Source organism: Seriola lalandi, unplaced genomic scaffold (assembly GCF_002814215.2).
Source record: "Seriola lalandi dorsalis isolate HSWRI2012SDOR001 ecotype SW California unplaced genomic scaffold, Sedor1 jcf7180002053979, whole genome shotgun sequence".
In the NCBI taxonomy this organism is placed as follows: domain Eukaryota; kingdom Metazoa; phylum Chordata; class Actinopteri; order Carangiformes; family Carangidae; genus Seriola; species Seriola lalandi.
In genome coordinates this window covers 117,928-136,060 of record NW_019524532.1, presented here as the reverse complement: position 1 = coordinate 136,060, position 18,133 = coordinate 117,928, and the positions used below count along the sequence as shown (strand labels likewise).

The 18,133-nt window shown below is 40.6% G+C and overlaps 1 long non-coding RNA gene across 1 annotated transcript in view; it reads right to left on the bottom strand.

The window, feature by feature from the left end:
* Positions 1-18,133, bottom strand: part of LOC111652425 (uncharacterized) — a 29,200-nt gene that overhangs the window by 5,528 nt on the left and 5,539 nt on the right. The window contains exons 2-3 of the long non-coding RNA XR_002760593.2: positions 11,203-11,344; positions 420-520 (exon numbers count right to left, since the gene is read on the bottom strand). This is a non-coding gene — a long non-coding RNA (uncharacterized LOC111652425). The remainder of the gene's footprint in view (positions 1-419; positions 521-11,202; positions 11,345-18,133) is intronic.

Below are 18,133 nucleotides of genomic sequence, written 5' to 3'. Positions count from 1 at the left end.
GAGGGAGGGAGGGCGAAGCAGGATGCTGGGAAGCCTGGGAGGGGCACTGGGTGGGTAAGGGGGGGTAGTTTGTCGGGGTTTGTGGGATATGTGGTGCAGCTGTTAAAGTTGACTTGTGGTGATTGGTTTTGACTGATGGAAACAGAAGAAAAAAGGAGCAGGTTTTTCTGTATGCACACACACGGACACATGACAGCATGACAGCAGACACACACAATTACTCCTAATGTAAAATGATGAATGAAAAAAAATATAAAAGCACAAAGAAACTACTTTTCAGAGATTGACTACTATCCAAGTAGTCAATTTGTCTTTAAATTACTCAGAGAGGAAAACAGCAGTGGATAATGAGTTTGTTTTCTCACATTCACACCATTATTATCCTCCTGACTCCGTGCTCAGTGGTCTCTGATTCTTACCGTAACAGGCTTGTGTGTGTGCTTGTGTGTGTTGCAGGCTGGTGGTACACCGCAGACAGACTCGAGGTATCGTTGAATGTGTGTGTGTGCCTCCGTCGTGTCTGGACAAGGGCAGAAAACAGAGGAGAAGAAAGCACAGGATAAATTCAGGTGTTTGGTAAACCATGTTATTAAAATGTCATTCACACACACACACACTCACACACATACACAAAATGAGCCATCTAAGTGAATGAATCAGAAGGAAGCACACGCACCTACACTCTACAAGACAAACAGACACACACACACACACACACACACACACCATTCAACAAATACTTGTAATCAACAGTGTTTTATTACCAAACTTTCACACAAAGCAGTTTATAACTTCCATTTCCAAATAATATATGTGTGTGGAGTTGACATGTGTCTTAAATTATTCACTGAAATTATTCAACAACACTGACTGATATGTCTAACAGTATTAGCTATAATAAGTCTGCACTCCCCCCTCCTGAAGAACTCACATGATTATATATGTCCAACAAGCCCACTCACAACCCAATTCCTATAAACACTCTGGGTGGTCTTGAGAAATGATGACAAGGAGCCGTCGTGTGTGTACATTAACACGCGATTCATCTTAAAATATAATGAAAAAAAAAAGGATGGACGTTAGGTGGTTTAAAGAGAAAACCACTGTGATGCCACATAAACAAGAGCCCTGCTAACACAAAACCATATGGAAGCAGCCTTTGAAGCCACTTTGCAGTCTGTAAAATCAGATCTTGACAAAACATGCTGGTGACTTTGAGTGGTGATGGCTGTTATGTCTCTTCTAATAAAGCTGAAATGTCACTGATGTGCTTTAATGTGGTGCCCTAAACACAATAAAGAATTTCAGGATAATGACGCCACTGACTGTAATGTATTATATAGAGCTGAGTGTCTGACGTGCCCACAGCAAGATGAGGCTGGGAGTGATGTGCACTGAGACAGAATGAATTATCAAAAAGAATTTCTGAGTATAACATCTTAGATTGACCAGATGGAAAGGGAGAAAAGGCACAACCTGGAGATGGAGCAGGGGGTTACTAACGTTGCTTTTCCTAGCTTTTAACTAACCCTATTCATAATTTACAGTGTTTGATAAAAGACACTGAGTACACAAACATTATTAACAAACATGTATTTAACTTATATTCAATAAGATGATAAAAATATAAAGTCTGTCTTTTCCTTTACTAGTGTTCTCCACACTCACCAAAGAGAAAAAGAGACAAGTGAATTAGAGCTTCAACTAATGATTACTTTTTATTGCTGATTAATCTGAATATTAGTTTCTTGGTGACTCAATTAATTGTTTGGTCTATTAAATGTTAAATTGCGAAAACTCATGTTGACATATTCAAATAGCTTTTTTTGCTGCATCAAAAAAGTAAAAACAGTTGAGCCTGTTAATACATTAATATAAAAAACTTCACAAAGACTGTTATTGAACATCTGGTGAATCAAAATGTTTATGATTAAGCCTAATTAATTGACCAAGAATAGCCTTAAAAGAACATCAGAAAAGTGTGAAAATTATGACTATCCCAATTACAATAGGATGAGTGGCCACTGTAAAACATAATGACATTCGAGGTATAAAAAATCCTACATATTATTAATATTTGTAGTGGTAGTAGTAGTGGTGATGGTGGTAGTAGCTGTAGCAGCAGTAGTATTGAATCACATTGCAAGTTTCCGTGAGTCAGTCGTGTTTATTCTCCGCATCCCCTGATGTTTTCTTTGATTTGAGTGCCATCTGGTCTCCCATTGTGACTGATAATGAGTCACTGACAGGGAGACAGACAAACACTGTGCTCTTTTTGTGGTCAATAAGCGCATTAAAGTTCCTGTGGAGGACATATTCTTAAATGTTTTTTTTAAAGCCACTTTAGCTGTGTTAATGATTTGAGCACCTTGCTGTTTGTAGTTTTAAGTCCCTCAAAGTCCTTTTTAACTTATTTCTTCTTTGGTTCAAGAACCTTTTGGTCCTTGGCAGGAACTCTGCCTCGTGTCATGATTAGATGTGGCAAGCACAAGTGCCCCTTACTAAAGATATCTACAAGTCTAAATGTGCTGTGTTTAAGCATACTAAGTACTGTATGTCCTATCCAGTTATATTTTTGGTTTATGTAAACATCAGGAGTGGAGTTTGGGTACTTAAATCTGATCCAGGACCAGGCCCTCTGATCCAAAACTACAAATCTGAGCGCAGAATCTAAGGCCAACGTCAACCATGACATTTTATTATATGTAGCAGTAATCTTTTAGCCAAACATCAATCTTACTTTTTCTTTCATAATGCATGCGCCAAGTGCCATGTATTATTTCAAGCAGTCTAAACACAACTCTAATAAATCCCACGCTAAAAAATAACACCACAGCTGTAATAAATTGACCTGAAAATTCTTAGAAAATCATATGTGTAAACTGAAAACACACACACAAGAAAAAGAAAAAGAAAATCAAAAGGGTTGCTCAAAGGTGACTTGCTAAAATAGACTTGCCAGTGAAATATGGTTCCTCTGAATTCCTCTCAGCCGGATCTACATCCACACAGAAAGAACAATGATTGACCTTGGCCGGATGAAAAATTGCCTCAATTGTTCATACTTCACTTTGATGTTAAATACAGTGAAACAGGGCAGCACAGGAAAGCTGCTCACCACAGCCGAAGGAGAAATTAAACCTTTTATACCGCCTAAGAACTGCCCCCCCCCCCATTTCTAAAGTTACCCTTTGTTCATTTTACAGCATCTGCCAGAACATACATGCAATTTACTATTTCTGTCTCGCAGAGCTAATGTATACCTCAGTTACTACTGTTTTCTATGTTATGTTCCTTCCTACATCAACTATGTTTTTTTAACCATCTCCTGCATTGTTTCCCTCCCACCTCTCCATTTCTACCTCATTGTTTTTCCTCTCTCCCACTCCCATCCCTCTCTCTGCTCCAGTAAGCAGACTTGCTGAGACTGGGGAAGGCACCTCCATCATTAAGGTCTCGGCACGGAGTCACCAATTTATTCTTTCATTAACAGATCCATGTGCTGCTCAGTACATGACAAAAAAAAAAAACCCTGGGACCACCCATGAGTTTAGGCCCCCTCAAAACAAAATGCAACAATAAAGATCTGTGTTCTCTCTGCCAGCTAAATGAGGTGATTCACGCGAAAAAAAAAAAAAAAGTTCCAAATTAATGGACGTTTTGACGGTACACAGAGTGTTTATGTGTTAACGAGAAGATGCTATTAATCAGGATTTACTGCTTGAAAAGCCCTTGTTGTGGGATTGACTGGCCTTGCAGCTTTTATTCTTTTTCCACAAAGTGAAGGAAGCCTCATATAAATTACAGTTTGTTTCCAATTTGTAAAAAAAAAAAAAAAGACAATTAGATGTGTCTAATTTTTATACTGACTCCTGACAAATAAGACAAACTTAGTGAATACTGAATCCTGTACATCTAGTTTTTTTCATCCCAATAGTAGCATTTGTCTTTTAATTTCTTCATTTGTCGGTGGCCATTTAGTTAGAGAGTCAGAGGGCAACAGTCACAAGATGATAAAACCTTATTTCTAGTGACCCAGGGGAGATTTTTCTAGACTCTATAGACTGTTGTAGAGAGGCTGCCGGGTCAAGCAAATAAACCTAGCTAGAAGTTATTAATGAACATGAACATTCTTGCAATTAAAGACAAATTCTGTAATTGTGGTCCTGTGTAGTGCACCGGGCAGATAACGACACAAACACAGCAAAAGTTAAAAGTTCAACTAGAGTAAGAGAATAATCTTTCAATTTATTACAAGAATTGTCTTTGTATTTTCTACTTTGAGCTATATAAGTGCAATAAGAGAAAACCAAAATATATATATATGGTCTTTATGGTAACCTTCTGTACTGTATATAAATGGAAGCCCTTCTGCACTCATCTGGCCTCTATTCAATGCTTAAATAAAGGCTTGGCTGAAACTGTAAGATACTTAGATGGCAGCTAAAGTTTGATTTATGATGAAATACAGAGGTCACTGACTCACAGTTGTTCACTGTAAAGTAAAGCAGTCATTTGTGAGTACACTTCTATGAATGTCAGGTATGTCTGCCAACTGCTTTGATCAATTCTGCCTTTTTTTAAAAAAAGTGTATTTATTTATTTTTTATAAATCTACTCCGCCATGTCCTGACAACCACCATGGCCAGGAAACAAGTGACATGGCTGTTTTCACGTCTGTGCTATTTGTGTCTGAATGTATTATATATGCTAATCTTTGTGCTTTGTCAGAATATGTTTGTGTTCTTACCATATTGTGACTGTTTGTAATAAAACCAGTACAGGCATGTAGAGCTAGACCACCCAGAACAGTCACCCATACACCCTCCTTACTTACAAAAAAAAAAGTCACTAGTCTTAATTATATCCATCCTCTGGGCGTGTCTTTCTGTTCAAAACAGACATCTGAGCCACCCCCCCCACCAACAGCCCACAAACCTCACCGAGGCCTTATGGAAAGAACTTTTTGGTGAACACACTGACCTTAGATGGAAATAAACGTAGGCTTTTTAGTACTGTGTGGAGATTTCTTCACTGAGGTTACCACGGTCAATCTGATTTTATACTGTTTATTGTTGGATTATCTCCTCTTGTGCCATTGGACTGGTAAATGATCACAGACTTTAAAAGTTCCTGAAGAGGTTCTTTTGATAACAATCTGTATGTGTAAAAAAAAAAAAAAAAAAAAAGTGGGTGAATTGTTTACCATATCAAAAGTTGCGCAATGAAATACCAATATGAAAATGTGCACAAAGTAGGCACTTAGATGAAAGGATGGGAAAGACAAGTCAGTGCGTGCGTGTACACACACACACACGCCCGTGTGGTGTAATAGGGAGGCGTCTGCTTCAGGGAGGAGGCTGTTGTGACTGCACTGTTCTTTTTTCCTTTTTCATGATCTATAATTTTCAAGCTGGCAATGTGAGGGGGCAACCTAGTGGTGTGCACAGAGAGAGTGAGTCTACACAGGCAGGATCCCAGCAACTATCTGCCAGACAAATCCTCCTCGGGCTTTGATCCTCTGCCCACTTCTCTCTCTGTGGTTTTTGTTTTCAGGCAAACAACTGTGATGTTTAGCTGAAGTGCAATGAGATTCAAAGCGCCCCCCAAAAAAAGAGCAAAGACTCAAAATCTGCTTCTAATAGCCAAGAAAAAGCCAAAAATAAAAATAAAGTAAAAAATAATTCACCATCACTCTTCTCCCCTCCTTCAATATGTTATCCTCCAAGGATCCAGGGGTTAATCTGCTTCTGTTGTGTATTAGCTGAGATGCTATCGAAGGCCATTTGTTCCCAGCAGCGAGGCTAATGACCCTGAGCCGACGCTTGGCGTTTGGCCGGGAACTCAGAGCAGAGCAAGGGAAGGTAAGTAAACTCATACATTCTCAGGGGCTGGGGGTGGGGGTTGAGCTAATGAGAGGGAATGGGCATACGAGCTACGGTCCATCATCTACTTAGGACCTCGACAGCAGTGCCGTCGTCCTTCCCCTAGTCTACACACTGACACACACACACACACACACACACACACACACACACACACACACACACACACACACACACAGGAAAACACTAAAAGGAAACCCAACCATCTTTCTCTTCTTGCACCTAATTTTACTCCTGTCTTGTTAAGTAAATGTAATGTGTGTAGCATTTTATCATCAATACTACATTAATTCTGAGAGCTTGGTATTATTACTATAAACAAAGAGTTCTATCATCAAGATGGCAGGCAGGCAGCCTGCGCCAGCTTTTAACTGCATTTAACCACACGTGTCTGCTGGTATGTTTTACTGCGCAACATACTTTACAGCGCAAAACATAACAAAGAAAAACAGCACGAAAAAGCAGGTAGCCATACGGGTTTTGTGGCAGAAATACAGTATAACATTAACACAGACATAAAAGCCAATGATTGCACTTATTGCAATTTTATGGAAATAAACCACCATTAATCTAACAAGGATAATAAGACTAAAGATTAAAAATGCAACATGTATGTTTTAACCTTGAAATTCTTCATCATTAATAACCAATAGAATGACAGTATATATAAACAGGGTTATGTGCATTTTCTATTGTTGGCTAAGTTGCAGTCATGTATGGATGAACACACGTGAGTGTGGACGCCCCAGCCATGTGAGGCTGAGCGAATCCTGTTGTGATGGGAAAGCAGCAGGGGGTCCACTCCTCTGCCTTTATTCGATTCAATTCAAGCCAGAATGCTTCTTTCACTTCTCTGGCACGAATAAGAATATTTATGCGTGTGTGTGGAAAAAGTGAATGGGTACAGGAATAAGTACCCTACTGCACTCTGTGTAGGAGAGTGTGTGTGTATAAGTGCGTCTGTGTGTGTTGGTAATACCTCCAATGGCAGACTAATGATAGGTCTTATCGACACCCAGCAGTGAATGCAGGCCTTTGTCTCCTCTCGGGACGCATTATGGAAAGCTTAGGGGGCTGCCTTTGACTCCTTTTCATTCTCGCACCCACTGATAAAACCCCGTACAAAAAAGGCAACTGTTATACAGCTCCTGTAGCGTGGCGAGTTGAGACACAATACACCCCCGGACTCCCATCATCAAAATCAGCAAAAGTTATGCGCACAGCTCATAAACTCAGTATAAGTCACTGACAAAAGATAAAAATTAAGACTGGAATTTACATTTTGGAAAACAAAGTCCCATTGCCTGAAGTCACCATTCAATTTGAATATACAGCATATACAGGGTGACTGGATGGAAAGGGAAAACCACACAATGCGTAGGCTTGGTGGTGCAGAATGATGTTAAAGCAAAGGTTTGAATATTCTTTCAATAAAACTCAATAACACACTATGGATAATGATAGTAGACTGTTATAGAAATATATAATAAATGCACAGAAATTGTACAATAAAATATATTTACATAGCATTATTTGTTAGTATATGCAGTTTTGTTTCAATCTGTTTGAGCATTTTAAAAATTATTTCATCAAAGTGATTTAAAAAAAAAAAGGGCAACATTCCTCTGTTGTCTGTTTGAATTCTACACTTCTGCCCATCAATAGCACATTTCTGGACTTGTGGGTAAATATAAAATATCTGGATTTAGATAAAGGCTTTTATTTTGGCAGGCACATTTTTTTATGTGCTCCAAAGCATTTCATAAGACTGTCACTACAAATATTGATATTAATGGCTCTTCCATTCAAGTACATCTGCAGGTATCTGGGGCATAGTTTAGAACAAATTTGTGCTTTTTCTGCCGTACCAGAATGTAAAAAAAAAACAAAAAAACAAAGCTTTTCTCTTCCTCTGAAGGCTCTGTTCTCTACTGTGCTGATTTGAGTGTTAGAGGTTGTGGCAGGGTCCCTTAGACAAGCAGTTTATGAAATGAAAATGTTTTCTTTTCCAATGATGGCAAGCGTTACTTTTCACGTTTTTAAGAGTTCAGCATACAGCTCCTTGGGGAAGCGTAGCCATTTCTATGGTTGTTTCCTGCTGAGTCTATAAAATACCCCCCCCCCCCCTTTCACAGCCTTGTTTTCAAGTGCTTATTGTAAGCAATAGTATTTAAGTGCATTATATTCTTACTCGTAGCTCTGTCTTTGGATTCCTCTGTCTCCCCTGTCTGTCTTTCACCTTTATTTTTCTTGCAAGTCAAATATAAGGGGATCATTAAAGTGCAGAACTTTTCCCTCTCTCTTCTTTGTATTTCTCTCTCTCGCTCTCTCTCTCAACTTCAATTTCAAGTGAAAGAACTATTAAGAATATTCAAACGTAGACGTTCCTTGAATTGCTCTCCCTCTGCGTCCATGTTGCTGGCATAGCAATCCCAAAGAAAGCCCTCAAGGCCAAGCAGTGAGGATTTAGGGGCCTCATTTAGTAGGCAGGTAGAGTTGAGCCCCCCCCCATCCTATTCCTCTCAGCAATTAGAAGGAGGCCAGGAAGTGCAGTGTTTTATGGCCTTATAAAGACATTAGAGGCATCGCTTCATTGGCCCTCACCCCCCCACTTCTCTATTTACCAGTTCTACAGTATCTCTCCCCTTTGTGGACCTCTCTCATGGATAATTCTCTCGTGTTCACTTAGAAATCGTCTCCCCAGACATCTTTCTCTTTCATCTGTACTCTCTCTGAAAGCTTGGCTGCTCACCATGTTTCTCTGTTTAATTTTTCTATCTCTACCCCCCCTTATCCATCCATCCATCTATCCATTACCATTTCTGACACTTGTCCATCAGGTTTTTATGCCCTTTCCCCGCCTGAGTATGTTTTCCTCCCCTCACCATTGTAAACCATTGTCCATCATTTGTCTGTTATTTTGCGCGAGCATGAAACTGACAATTACTCGCTCTGTCCCTCCTGTCCTGGAGTGAATCAATATGACTTGACAGAGTGACTCATTTGCCTGTCATTTTCCCATATGCGGTTTGTGAAATATGAAACCGTGAGACACACTGTGGCTTGAGCCTTGCAACCCCGCCTCTGTATACACAAATGGACACCAAAAGAGAACCATGCTGCTTCTTGAATCCTGCAGCTTTTTTTCTAAGCCAGTTTAGACAGACTTGGCTGCTCCTGAAAGACCTTCTTCCACCGGAGCAGAGGACAGACACACTTGAGAGGAAAAAGGGCAGAGAAGAAAGAACAGTGGCATGTCTGGATACTTACTTACAACATCCTCCACATTTTCTGTCGTCCCCAGGGAAGTAATTTCTTCCTCAAATGAGTTCAAAATCACTTCCATTAAAAAAGAACTTTGTCTTATCCAACTGGAGTTATTTGGACAGAGATTTGAAATGTGAAGAAGTCCAGTAATTAAAACTGATTATTGTTGGCATTAGACAATCCCTTCGGGGACAGTTTCCCATTCTTTTAAACCAGTGCTCTACAGCCCCACAGCCCACATACTCTCTTTCATCATCTCCTGTCTTTTAAAATGATGAAATGCCATTATTTTTTGGTGGCTGTGGACAGAAGAAAGATTGGGCCATGCAACAGCAGTGGCCTTACCTGAGAAACCAACATCAAATGGAAGAAAAGAAGACAGTGTTGGAAGGATTTAAATGAAGATGAAACTTATTGCATGTGCAAAAACCTGAGAAAGAGAGGGGGAGGGGTGGGTGGCTTGAGAGAGAAAGAACAAAAAAGAACAAAGAACAAAAAGTTGAAAATGTGAGAACAGAAGACAAGACAGAAGATTGCACAGCTCAGGCAGACTGAAAATAAGTGAGTGAGACTGCAAAACATGAAGAGCTAGAAGAGAGAATTGAGTTCAGCTGGACTGGGTTGATATGAAATGAGTCGAGCTGAACTGAAATGGAGTGCACTGGATCTGTCTCTGAGAGTACGATACGCCGGACTGGTTCGAAACAAAATCTTTGAAGTAAAATCACACCACTGCTATTGTAACCTCTGGGTGGGAGGTTGAGGTGGAAGAGAGTATCATCAGAAAGGAGGATGACAAGAACCCAGAAAAAGAACATTTTCCTTTCCTCTTGCTGCCTTCCCTCTTTAACCATCCCCCTATCTGTGTATGGTGGCAGCCATTGCAAGCTATGACTGCATGGTAGAAAATGATTTACTGCCGCTTTCAGCCTCACACAGAGAGAGCGAGAAGACTAGTCTCTGAGAGACCGCTCACTTTGGGAAACACTGAAACACAGTTAAGACAATAAGGTGGCTCTTCTCCCAGATTCACTCCTGTGTTTTACCTTTTGGCTATGCCATTCTCCAAGATCATGTGGTTTTTTTTTTTCTTCCCTGCATCCATGAAATTTGGGATTTTTTTTTTTTTATTCTAATGGATGCTGGAGAGAAAAGGTCAAATCCTTACAACATGAAATGGATTCTGTGTATTCTGTCATGAAACAGGAAAGGACAAAACATCTTTGATGACACAGGAAGAGGATATGGGTTCATTAAAGTCAATACTGATAAAGACATTTACTTATTACACCACTTGTTAGCTTACTTTATATACAGATACTCAGTATCCATGTCCACAGTAGGCTATGAATGGATACATGAAATACAAAATTTTGTATTTTTCTGGCATAAAATTAAAATTGTTTCAGTAGTTCCTCAATGCAAAGTGACACACAATGCCTACTTAATATCAAAGGGAACTCAATAAAATTGCTGATAAAGTCATTATTAAGTTAATAAAATACTTAATTAATCTAAATACTAAAATGTGCAAAGAAATCTAATTTCTTTATTCTGTGGCAGTGATTAATGAGAAAACCCAAATCTTAACAAATGACATCATTGGTCAGTGTATGATATTTAATAAAATGTGTCAAACAAAGGCCATACTCATGATAAACAAAATGTTACCCTGTTAACTAACCCCACTGTGATTTCTGCATTTTAAAATAAAGGTTGCTGTCTCTCTTCAGTACAGAGAAATGAATGTGTGGAAAACAGAGGGAAAAGATGAAGAGATAAAGACAATAGAGAAGTTTGGGATGCAGCAGGTGAGTCAGACAGGATGGTACGTTCTTCACCTGGCAGCTGTGCCTCGACGCCAGGGACACACATAAAAACAAACAGTCACACTCACACACATCACTGACAAAAACCCACACATTCATGCCAACACCAAACTCACTCCAGGTACACATCTGACTCATGCAGCCAGGTGGAAGGGCAACAGAGGACACAGACACACACGCAAAGGCAATGTTTAACCTCGGGCCAAACCAAGCTTTCTTACCTCTCTTTCATCACTCTTGTCTTTTCCTCGTTGCATTCTGCTCTGGGGCTTTTCTGCTTCCCTTCCTTCCGCTCTGCGGTGAAGGCTATGGCTGCTAGCATTCGTTCGGTTTTCTTCTTCTTGTGCTAGCTCCTTTCATGACCTGAAACAGAAGAGGACAGAGATAGGAAACCGACAACTAAGAAACTGTTTGAGTGGAATGCAGACATCTCTACCAGCATCTCACATCAACCAAAATAAATAAATAAACAACACTCCATTCATGGAGTCGGGCCTTGTGGGATTCAAGTTATTGGCTCAAAAATTCAGTTATCTTTCAAAACAATTTCTTACTCATGGTGTAGAAAGAATGTATGAATGAGATATGCGCAGAGATAACAAATTGATTCAGTTCATGACCTAAAACAGCATGTACTTACATGAACGTTTAAAGTCAAGATATATTTTGTTATGTGGCATTCCGTCCCGAGCGTTGAGTAACTATTTTAAAAACATAAAGCTGAAAACCTGAGCGATAGCTGAGTGACGACAGCCAGTGTAATATTTGCAGAGTGGAGCAAGCTTGCTCAATGTAACTAAAGAACAAGGTTCATGAAGGGGTCAGGGAGTAGTGGCTGGCAAACAGTGGCAAGAAGAGCCATAGGATTGTTATTATTATATACCTATATGACTGCGTGATTTCCATTTACAGTTTGCATACCTGTGTTGGCTCTTTGCTGTGTCTATTTCATTGTCCATCTTCTGTTTGCATGGACTAAGTTGACGTGTAATTGTACTGTTCAGAGAATGATTTTATCACGGCTGTAGCGCTTTGTAAATTGACAGAGTTTGTGTGCACTGTATGTGTGTGTAGGGGGGTGTCTTACAGTGCACATATGAAATTGCTAACAGCTGTGACAGGCGCCATCGTACACTTTTCGCCATCTCATTTGTAGCATGCAGCTGCACAGATAAAGCACGAGGGTTAAGCAAATATTGTACAATGGCCAGGAAACAATGAACCATCCCCATCCCTCCCCTATCTCTCACACTCACACTCACTCACACTAACTGCAGCATTGCTAAGAGTCTGCCAACTCTTTGTGTGTGCGTATGTGTGTGTGTCTGGGTGCATGTGAAAAAATGACTGGCACTGCTTGTCCTCTTTATTACTGTGAACAGAACAGACACCCCTGCTCCCCACCCATTCATTTTAATCTCTATTCTTAATCATAAACCTCCTCAGTCACACTCTCTCCCTCTCCGTCTGTACCCCTCCACCCGCACCCCCCTCCGTCCTGGTGTCGACCCTCCCCAAAAAGGCAAGGCAGCAACAGTGCTCCTTTGTTTGCCCTCCTCCCCTCCTCTCTTCTTGCCCCCTCACCCTGCCACGGACGATGCTGGTTGGCGGGGACGGAGGCATGCCTCGACAGGAACGCCGGAGGAGAGGAAGGGAGGGAACGAAGGACGGAGGGAGGGAGGGATAGGAGCAAAAATATGTAGGTGGAGAGAGGGGAGGGTCGCTTCGGGAAAAAAAAAAAAAGGAAAAGAGAGTCAGGGTCTTGCAGTCATTTTTCAGTCATTCTTACCCTGCTCTCTTTCATTTCTGTACTTTTCTGTCCATTCAGCATTACATGAGAGGGGCTTCTCAGAGCGTGTCTGTGGGGAGGAAGGTGGTGGACTTGGAGGGACTACACCCTCACTGAACCCACCGACTCCAGTTGACTGAGACATGTAGAGAGTCGTTTGCAGAGGACTATTTCTGGTTTGGACTATGAAGCTAATTTTAAACACCAAAGTAAAGATGGGGAAAAAAAGAGGGAAAAAAAAAAACTCTGACTCTGGATTTTTATTTCTGCTCTAAAAGAACAAACGCTTTAAAAAAAAAACTGCTCTATTCCTTGGCTTTTACATTTATATGGCTCAGAAATAATGTACATGATATTCCAACAGGCGATTTGTAAAAATAGCCTTTAAACACACAACTTGTAATTTCTCATTTATGCAAAGAAAATACTGGACCTGCCCATTGAGGTTAGTCAAGACATAATTTTAGCCGTTTCGTTCTGCTACCACTGCTAGCGTGGTGAACCCAGTTCCCTAATAGCATAAATACTGCTCTTGTAATGGTGCCTGGGGCATGTCTCATTTGGAAGTGAGGGAGGCAGCACAGCAGAGCAGTGCCTTTTCCCCTCAGCCAAAAACACACATGTGCACGCGCACAGACGTTGTGGCAGCTCCGAGGCAATCGGATCATTAACCCCAACTAATCTGCAAACATTATGTTTATAGAAAATGCTTTTCCAGCTTAGGCACCCGCACAGCCAAAGCAATGTTAATTCATTTTGAATGTGTGTGTGTGTGTGTGTGTGTGTGTGTGTGTGTGTGATATGATGCATTTGTGAGTTATGACGACACGTGTGTGTCAGCACTGCTGGGTGTGTCATGTCTCTCAGTATGCATGTGTGTACATGTCTGCTGTGACAGACACAGAGAGAACATGACAGAGACAGTGAAAGAGTATGTGCGAATGTGTGTGTGTGTGTGCGTGAGTGTAAAAATGTGTGAGTGAGTGTGGTGTGACTGCCAGTGATGCAGCTCACAGCCTTGATCTAGACTCCTACCTCTCTCGGATACCCCGCTGCGCCTGCTTCATTAATCAATAGGACAGATAAAGACAGACTCCCGCTGCGCTGTGAGGAAAAACGGTGGTGTGCTTGCAAGAGAGTGTGTGTGCACGCGTTTCTGCATGTAAGGAGGCTAGAATGACCTGGGGGAGAATGTGGCAGAAATGATGCAAACCTTCAAGGCTTCCTGCACGCACAGAGATCATCTGTGCTGGATTTGCTTTCTTGTACCACTAAAAAAAAAAAAAAAAGTCAGGCTCCATTTGATAGACTGATATATTTGCCAGTGTGTTAACCCTCACCTCCGACAACCTTCCATGTCTACAAAAGATGAAAAAATAAAATCAAACGGGAGAGTTTGAATATTTGTGTTTCAGTCGGTGTGAGCACTATTCAATTACATTCCGTCATTTTCTCACCTTTTAAGGTTGTAGGATCTGGTGCGACTAATTTTGGAAGCGTTTAATATCCGCCAAAAATCACGCTGAGTATGAAACTGCTTTGATGCCACAACCATTCTCCCTCTACTGCAGTGTAATACTGGGCTAAAACAAAAAGCAGCGAAGAAGACATTTCCGTTGGTCAGATGAGACTTTCACCATGAACCCAGGAAAAGTCAATTACACACACAATTGTAATTACTTTGCTCCCTCACTCCCAAATGATGTGTCTATCTCTATTCCTTAAAACCTCAGCTATAAAAAAACATCTCAAGGGCTTATTTGGAAATCTTTATGAAAATGGCTTTAATGTACCTTCAGGCACAGTCAAATGAAGTGGATACTACTTAGAAGCTTAAAAAAAAAAAATTGGCAGATCAAGTGCACTTCTGATATTTTCATTGCTTGAAATATTTTCTGTCAATTCAAGAGCCTGTGAGACTGTGAACTGCGGAGTGGGAGAAACACCTAAAACTGCCACTCAAGAGAGGGAAAGAAGAGGGAGGGAGGGAGATCGAAAATAGCTTGTTGGGTGTCATCAAAACTCATCTACCTGGCATATTTACTTATCTGCAAATTAGAAGGGGACGTCCTTGGGCAGTGCACATTACAAGCAATTGTATATTGTGACAAGAGAATGTGATATAATTAGTCGTTGCAGTGTACCTTTGTGAGCCAGGATTAGCAACAAGATTGACTTGAGAAAAGCTGAGACTGAAAATGGGAAAAATATGATTCAGAATGCCCAGATTTAAACGTTTCTGCTAATTTGTTAACTTTTTCAGAAATATGCTCGGGCTGGGGAGGTTTTGTCCCTGTACGGAGGTAATGTGAATGTGTGCGACTGTGTTTCTCAAAAATTATTGACAAAATTAAACAAATGCCTTTAAAACCACAGAGAGATATGATTTCAGAGCACCACGTATAAATAGTGCATTTTATGTTCTATTATTAGCTATTACGGAAGTTGTCTGGCATAAAGGAATGAAAGAAAATTAAATTTAAGTTTAATCCAAAGGTCCATTGTGTTTGAAGCCGGATTTTAATAAAAGTCCCCCACGTACAGTGAAATCAAGACTAAAAATCAATTTCACGATTTCTAGCGAAGTAATTAACAATGAAATTTTAGACACAATTATTCAGGAATAGTAGGAAACTAGATTCAGGTTCATTTTGTTACTGCAAAGGAGGAATGTGTGTCATTTCCTGGTTCTCTACATGGCCAAATGACTTGAATGCAAAGCCACAGAAGCCGTTTCTCCCACAGTGCCTAAATCCTGCAGAACTGTTATCAGCCACTGGGAGGTTTTGCATCCACAGTTTACAGCAAGAGCGTTTTGTTTGTTTTCAATGTAACTTGTGATATTTGGCCGGGGCTCAGTGCCCTCTTTGTTAGCCATTGTGTGGAGATGAATGAATCATTCTTCCAAATTTCATAAAGAGATGCACTGTGTGAAACCATAGAAACACCTTTGAGACCATTAAACTGAACTCCAGACTATGTATGTAGACACCAGGGACAAGGGCTCTCAATATAAACTTATATAAAGCAAGTATTTGAAGTAAATTCTAACATACTCTTACACTAATACAAATGATTTTGTTTAATGAATTTTGAGATTTTCTGTCAAGTAATTTCCTATAAAACTGCCTCATCTAGTCCAGCTTCCTTAAGTAATATGGTGCATCTCTCAAAGTGCTCTCGCATGAAGTAGAGCAAAGTAGTGATGGCATTGTGCAGATTTTTTCAAATTTAATATTAATAGTGGGGCACACAAGAAGCCACAGTACCTCATTGTTCAAATTACAAAAAAAATAAAAAAAAATAAAAAAATAAAACAGTTAGAAAGAGCTTGATAGAGTTATCGCACTAGCAATCATAGATTAGCAAATATGCAAGCTGTGATTGCAAAGCATTCTGGTTTACTGATGCCTCAATAGAGAAATGAGCATCTCTTCCTCTTTTATGATGCAGTTTTCGTTGAATGACTGTAACTCCAGCAGAGAGATCTTTTTGATTTTCAGTAACTCATAACAAAACCCGATATTACTCATAGATAAAATGGGCTTGAACCTGATAATATTCTGAGAATATTCTCATACTAGGCCACATCTATGTCATGCAAGTCAGACTAATAAAAAAAAGAACATGATGTAACTACAGAATGGAGTGATGTGTGTGATGCAGTAGCTGTTTTTAAATAGTTTTAAATCAGTATTTAAGTGATTTGTAGATTTTTTTTAACCAAAAAATAAGCTAAAATATGCAAAGTTACTACAAATATAAAAACTGTTTTAATTCTCGACCCTAAAATTAAGTTACAGAAAAAATAAAAATCCAGACATGAAATCCTGTGTCAGTTCCTAACCCAAGATGCCCTGATTGCATAGGCACATTGTGTGATTTGACATTGTACCGATGCCTGACGCTCAGACAAAGGAGCCGGTGCAGGCCTCGAGGGGGCAGATGACAAACACTCCTAAACCATGGCCAGACATAATCCCCCCCCACCTCCCGCCAAACCCCACAACAAACGCGCAGCGGAGGGGGACTTATTCAGAGCATATTAGGGAGGTGAAGGAGGCCAGGCACTGAGGGACTCTCCACACTTGGCTGTCCTAATCATCTGAGACAACCCCTCCAGAGGCAGACCCCCCGCCCAATCCCCTTCCCGCCTACAAACCCTACTCCACCCCCTAACGCATGACCCAGACACATCCAGGAGCGTTTACAAGGGCGGACGGCCATGAAGTGGGGAAGCTGACCAAAATGAACAGCCCCCCCGGGAGCGGTAGTTTAATTGTCCATCTTCTTGGTCCAAATTAAACAAGCTCGAGCGCATTCAAGTATCCGCACACACACACACACACACACACACACACACACACCCACCCTCCCACCAACTTCAACCCTGCTTTTAAACAGACTGGCACGTTCCATAGAGCATGCTATTGATGCAGAATGATGAGCGAGACCCCATTGTCTCGTTATATTGTCTTCAATTAGGCAGGAGATGATAGGAGACAATGACAGGAGCATTTGTAATCATGAGCCTCACAAACTCATGCTGGGAGACAGAACTTCATTATGCCCAATGGCCCCTCATCGACGATAAAACTCAGAATATGTGTGGCTCATCCTTAGGAAGTTTTCAAGCATAAATGGCTCGGAAAGAAGTGAGTCACCAGGAAATACTGTTGGGGGTTCTGAAACTGAAGACAACAACAGACATCGGTGGAGGCAAATCTTTTATCTGCACAGCAAGAGAACAGCAGGTTTCAACCAGAAATTGCACTCAACCTCTTATTACATCTCCTGTTCACTTACCTGAAATCTCTCCATATGCAAGTTTTCTACACTGGTATTTAAAGTTTTATAAGTCAGAATTGGGAGCATTTTAGAGAGTTGAGAGTTGGTGTGACATTAGGGAGAAAAAAAAAAAAATCACTGATAAAACTTTAAGAAGAACAAGAAAGTCTGGCATTTCTGAGCTGGTTTTTCAGGGATGAATTTACAGGCGTAAAGTGTACCCATGATGTCTTTTCATCTTCACCACATAAATGTTGTACAAGCTTAGCTCTGAGAACAGAAGCTCTGGCAGCGCTGGTGTCAGCTCTGAGCTGTCTGTGGAAATGAGACTTCTTTAAGAAAGAGAAAGAAAAACTCGAGAGCGCATTATCTGCATTTACCTGGAGAGCGTTCAGCTGAGAAATGACTCTAACCCGACATCTTGCCGGCTTTGTAGCTCGCCCCGTCATTTAATTCACGTTCCACCGTGGCTGTTGGGCTTTGATAGAACCATCCGACTGGACAAATACCGCTTTCATGAAATTGTGCAAATGATTTCTTTCAACTGGGATCGCAACGGTATTGCCCCCCCACCC